Below are 6,512 nucleotides of genomic sequence, written 5' to 3' on the forward strand. Positions count from 1 at the left end.
ACCTGGATGGAGGAAGTCAGGAAAGACATTATTAGTGGGCTATTTCTCCATCTTCAGCATTGGACATGAGGCTACTCTGATTTTGGTCTTCTGCAGACCCCTCATATTGTGGCTCATCCCAGGTAGGAACCTAAGGTATGCCTATTTGAGGACAGAAATAAATCCCATCCTGGAAGAGACCCTAGTACAATGTGTCTGCTCACTGTATTTGTATTACACTAAATCTCTTAGCTGACAACACTGAGATCATAACTAGCACATGTAAGAACCCAAACCTGGATTCCAATTATTTAGCACAGTATGATTATCATTTCACATGAATTGTCATCCTTTCCCTTGTATTTCTATTCCACCAGCAGTAGACTGGCACATTTTTTACCAGAACTATTTTAAAGTGTACCTTTTATTTTTTACAAGATTTGGAACACGTAATTTGACAAATTTTCACATTTTTATCTTTAAAAAAATTTTTTATTCATTTCGCAAGAGTATTTTTAATTTCACTGCATTTGTGGCAGTGGATAAGCCATATTGTTTTTGTTTTTGTTTTTGTTTTTTTCCAAGTTAGGTAGCACTTTGCTTTATGAGCTGAATGGAAGGGTATTTGCCAAATTAGTGGATAATAATATATACCTCAATGCTGAAGCGTTGGTACATAGCAACCTGCTTTTATGTTAATAATGGAAAATTATGACAAGTCCTTACCTAGCAGGGATCTTCCACAGCCTACATCTACATCTCCCTACATATGACTGGAAGAGCAGTTTCAGGAAAACGATGTGTTGCTTCCTTCCCATCCAAAGGATTTTCAAGATGTTGCCTAGAGCTAAATGATGACCCAAGAGCTTACTAGTGAATGACCTTACTAGTAAAATATTAACATGCCATGAAATCTGGATACTGGTCTTGACGTATGTCTGGAACTGTACTTCCAATACACTGTTTGGATGGCAATTTTTTCATGATGTTTGAATTTGGCATAGTCTCAGAAGACAATTTGCATGTGCCCTGTTTCTGATGGATACCTGCTAAACTGTAGTTTGACAGCTTGCCACAAAAACTGACACTGAAATCAAATTATAAACTTTCAGTGACTGCTGAACACAACTCCAGACAGAGTTATCTAAAAAAAAAAAAAAAAAAAAAAACCCGATCTGGGAGAGCTATAAATGAAACAAAGGACTGCACAGAAGAGGGTAAAAAGGGTCATGCAGCCTATAGGATGGCTTCCATCTGAGAGAAGCTCCATTAAGTTGATAATGTGGTTTTAAAAGGAGGGAATAAGGATGAATAGAGAAAGATACATTAAAAGGCTACCAGATCATTAAAGTCAGAGATGGTGAACAGGGAATGCCTACTCACTGTTTCTAACAACGCTAGGGAATATCCAGTCCGATGAAGAAACTGCAAATAAATTTTCATGCAGATTTAATCATGTGTTACTCTGGGTGAGAATAGAAAACTTCACAACCACCATTAAGGGGTTGAACTTTGCTAAGGGAAATATTCTGACTCTACTCTGAGGACCATTCAAGCAAGCTGTTCCTCTTATGCTGTATAAACTGATTTCCAAGGGACTACTGTGTCTGAGATTCTCAGTAGTCTGGCAAAATTGGTACCTACTCAAATTGCACCATATCTCTTAACAAGATTATACTCATGAATTTTTTTTTCATTTAAAAAAATCCCAAACAGGATGTGGAAGTGATGCTAAACAGAAAGGGCACACAGGGACAATGGTAGCTCCGATTCTCTTGCAAATTAGTGTATTCAAGAAAATTGTGATTTCACCTAAGGAGATTCTTTTCATCATGTATTTCTTGTGCATCTGGAATACTTGAAATATGTTGCTACCCTCTCCATTTCCTTAGGGTGACTATATGAAAGCAGTTTGGTTACCCCCTAAGCCAAACATAGTATAAAATCTAAGTCCTATTAATCTCCAGTACAATTAGTTATAGATTACATTTGTCTGTGAATTCAGTGTGAAAGCTGATTACTGTGGCATGGATGAGGTGGTTAGATATAACCTCTGTTGCAAATTACGTGATTACTGAAATTCTGTAACAAACTAAAGGAATTGTCTGAGCTGCAAAGAATAGGTTATTTTAGCCAGCATGATGGATGGATGGAGTCTAATGAAGGAAATGCTCTTTGTGTGTTTGCATTAGAGACTACGCATTACCCAGAGCTGGACTGTGTGGCTGTGAAAACAAACTTGACACTCTTTTCTCTGTGCTGCTACTGGCACTTATAACCAAAGAATATCTTTTCTGATTGAGACAGGAGAAGAATGAAATAGCTTGATACTGGAATACTCTCAGCAGGTTGAATATCAAGAATAGGGAGTACTGGGGTACTGGCAGTTACCCATTTGTATACTGTTGGTTATGTATTGAGCAGTAGTATAAATAAGAATTTTAATGAAAATAAACCATCAGTTCTCAGTTGTAACTCTGTGACAGAGAAGTTCTTGCCAGAAGGTCTCTTCAACCAAATATCTGAGTGATGGCTTGGAAAAAGATCCTGAAGGGAATCTGAAGAACAAAGCTATCATCTGAGGTCAGAACTGACAGGCACTTAATATTATTTTTCCTTCGACTCATTTTTCTTCTATTTTATTTCTTATTTATCTTTTTCATTATTGTTGGTGTTGAGGGGTTAGAGTGTATGGTTTTTTGAGGGGAGTTGGTTTTTTTTAATTTACTTTTTGGTTGGGAGTGGTTATTTTGTTTTGGGATTTCTTGGTTTGGTTTTCTTGTTTTGGTTTGGGGTTTTCCCCCCCTTCTCTTCTTCCTTTTTCTTTGTTTCCAATTTTAAAATCAAGTATCTAGCCTGTGTTTTGCTGGGATAAATGTAATTTATCTTTCACCTCAAAGTTTGTCCAGTAATAAACCCGGACAAATGAACTGTCCAGTAAATAGCACTCTTGTTTTGACAGAAATGGACAATCTGATCCTAGCATAGTCTGATGTATTTTCAAGCTATCCCTAGCTAAAGAGTTCATAGCAAAAATGGCTTTAGTCCTTTCCATCTCCACATGTTTAATGTTGCTTTGCTTGTCTGAAACTTGATTTGGCTACAGCCAAAACCTAGGACAGAAAAAGTACATTCCACTCCCCGCTACACTTGTGCAATGGATGTTGCATGGTGCTACTCTTTCAAGTGCTGCTGCATTCAGGCATGGGGAGAGTCCCATGGGGAGACTCCTGAGCCTCTTTGGACCACCTGGGCACATAAACCTGCCAGCTGGGCATGGGCTACAGTGATTACATCAACCCACGCTGAGTTTTTATATTCTCAGGTTTAACATGGAGCTGCCAGAACCAGAAAGTCCTGCACACAGAGATTCAGAGAGCCATAGGAATGCTTATAAACGACCGTGAAAGATGTGTCTTGAAGGACAAGCATTCGAAAGAGACTACAAAGAGTCACAGCTGAAGCTATTCCTGACTTGTAACACTGGTCAGTTTTGTCTACAGGACTCTGTACCTGCGATAGTAGTAAATATTAAGAATATTATTATGCCTTGTCACATTGTAGAGGGGGTGGCTGGCATACAGTTATTTTTCTTTGTAGTGACTTCTATCATGCTGCTCTGGATATGTGACCAAACCAGTGCTGATAACACAGGGATGTTTTAGCTGGGCAATACTTACACAGGGGGAAGGTCTTTTCTGCTTCTCCTGCTACCCTGCCAGCCAGAAGGCTGAGATGGAAGTAGTTGGGAGAGGACAGCTGGGACAGTTTACCCCAACTGACCAACAGGATATTTCACAATATAGAATACTGTGCTTAACATAAAAAAAAAAATAAAGGTGAGGAAAAAAGGATGAAGAGGATATATTCAGAGTTATGATATCTGCCTTCCTAAGTAACTGGTACAGTTGATAGAGTTGCTCTGATTTTCTGGAGATAGCTGGATACCTGCTTGCCCATAGGAAGTAAAGAATTAATTAGTTATTTTGATTTGCTTGAATATGGACCTTCTTCTCTTTCATTAATTTCTCAGTTTTACTCTTGTGATTCTCCTCCCCATCCCAACAGAGTGGAGCGAGCAACAGGCTGTGTGGGGCTGAGCTGCTCACTGGTACCACAACCAACATCTGCTTCTCGCCTTCCTTGATTTTTCACAGCACTGCATGGAGGCAGATCTGGGTCAAGCAGAAGTTACGCAACTTTGTGTGAAAGAATCCAATTAACATTAAAATTTCCAAGGAGCAAGAAGCATTTTGAAATGCCTGGAAGTAGTATTTTAAAAATATTATTTTAAAATGCTACTAATAAAAGCTTTCATCATTATTAAATACACACATTTGAGAAGATATTAGCACTGAAAATTGTATGTTGTTTCTTAGAACATACATAAATTGCCAAAATCTTTCATTTATCCCTTAATCTATTTTCCATCCGGAATTTTCTTAGTATTATAGTGTTACACATGCCAGTAAAGAAGACCAGATATTCTAGGGTTAAGTCATATTTTCTGCCTTTCCTACCACATAATATATTCCCAAATGCCTGGTGACAATGCACATAATTACTTTTTAATTTTTTTTCAAGCACCTCTCATCTGGGAGTACAGAATAGCCTAAACAACATCCTTTATAAATATTACATGGAAGAGCTTCTGACTATTAAGATAAAAAGCTTCTTATTTCAGCACACCCCAAATGAAAGGAGAGGTTGTTATTTTTGTAGTAGAATCCAAATCCTGTTTATTTTTTTCAGATGATGTCTGCATGAATTAAAGGCATGAGTGGTAATTTGGGGTTCATGGGGTTGTACTGGAAGTCTTTGACAAAATTTGTTAAAAAAAGCCTGATCAAATATGAAAATGTAGTAGTAGATTTTCCAATACACTGGATGCCATACAGCTCACCTGCAGACCATAGTTTAGAGGAGCATGGAAGTGAGAGTCACCACCACTGTTCCCTTGTCTGACTCTGCAAGGAGGAAAGAGAAATTGGGAGCTGGTTCAAAGGTGACTTCGGCACTTGTGGAATCGATTCTGCAGCCTCCAGTTCTGCTTCAATAGTCATGCCACACACTAGCAGCTTGTGGTAAAACCTCAGACCCCTCAAGTACAGTTGTTTCACCAGTTTATTCTGCCTTCCTGCACTCCTTCAATTTTGCTTTCCTCTGCAAGAGTTCCCTGCACTGCAATGACTGAGTCAGGGACAGTGGCTGTACTGAGCTCTCTGTGCCCCTTTGCCTTCTCAGAAACCATCCCTGGTGTGTATCAGCTTCATGGGACTTTCCAGTCAACAATCCAGCCCTGGTGCTGAACTTTGAGGAAACAAACCCAAGACTTTTTTTTTCCCTTATTCTTATCCTTATTCTTGTTCTTCTTCTCCTTCTCATTCTTTCTTCAAAAATCTTATTCTGTATTATACCATCATGAAAGGAAAGTAGCTTCAGGACATGCAAGTTCTAATCTCTCTGCCTACAATTCAAGTCCAGAGGAAAATACATTTGCTTAAGGCCTTGTAGTTTTGGGAATTCTCTTTGAAAAATTCCTGTGAGAATATTTGAACTTCCCCTTTTACTGACACCCCCTTCTCCCACCCCCATCACCCTACCCATATTTCAGTGTAAACTTTGGAAAAAAAAAAGGAAAACTAAGCCATCTAACCTTTTATGCATATAATTTTCATTTATTTTCTGAGCATGGCAGTATAAAACTACAGTGGAGTGATGAACACCTTTTGAACAGCTTTTCTTCTGTTCCGATTTATTTATCTTGGTTTGCTCTGCCACAGGTCATTATGTCATCTTTAATTTCAGAAAAACTTCTCTTGTTCTTATAGATCAAAGCAGAAACCCTCCTTGGAAAAGCTGGTGCACTTGGAACAGCTGGTGCACTGGTTGTCTTCCTGATCTATCCCTGTGATCTGATGCTGTCAGTGTCTGCAGTGACTGTGGCTCCAGCTTTCCTGCCTATGGAGCCAGCCTCATGCCGAGGGCTTCCACATCCTGTAGGAAGTCCAAAGGCTCTGTGTCATTGCCAGTTGCAGCAGCTGCAGGTGCAGCAGCTCTGTGGGTCCCTGCAAAGGCAGTGCTGCAGCAGCGGCAGCGCTGCCGTGGGGCACACGAGTACCCGAGTCTCATTTGGTAGCCTGTCAGGCACATATCAACAGGATCAGAACACCTCTTCAGAACCACTAAAAGTTGCCTACACTTCTCAGATCTGATTTAAATTCCATAAAAGGAGTACAGATATTCATGCTGATGCCAGCAGGATGGGGACTAGACCTCTCCTGCCTGTTAAAAGTCTTCTGGGAGATATAGTCCTAATAGCTCTCTGTAAATAATGTTTTCCCATAGAAAGTAAATATCAAGGTAAATTTTCGTCCATGTAAACTTTGAATAATTTATCTGATGAATACAGAGATAGAAATGTGGTATGCTATGGTATCCTCAGGGGAAGCACACCATACTGTAATTGTGTGACATGGAAATATCTCTTTGGAAAAAAACAGAAATAACATTTAGCAAATGGCATAGCCTAG

The 6,512-nt window shown here is 39.3% G+C and overlaps 1 long non-coding RNA gene across 1 annotated transcript; it reads left to right on the forward strand.

Moving 5' to 3' along the window:
• Positions 1 to 2,391: 2,391 nt before the first annotated feature.
• LOC136360875 (uncharacterized) lies at positions 2,392 to 5,946 on the forward strand. The gene is made up of 3 exons (XR_010743526.1): positions 2,392 to 2,562; positions 3,305 to 3,503; positions 5,811 to 5,946. It is a non-coding gene; the product is annotated as an uncharacterized lncRNA (long non-coding RNA).
• Positions 5,947 to 6,512: the final 566 nt, after the last annotated feature.

Source organism: Sylvia atricapilla, chromosome 5, assembly GCF_009819655.1.
Source record: "Sylvia atricapilla isolate bSylAtr1 chromosome 5, bSylAtr1.pri, whole genome shotgun sequence".
Lineage (NCBI taxonomy): Eukaryota > Metazoa > Chordata > Aves > Passeriformes > Sylviidae > Sylvia > Sylvia atricapilla.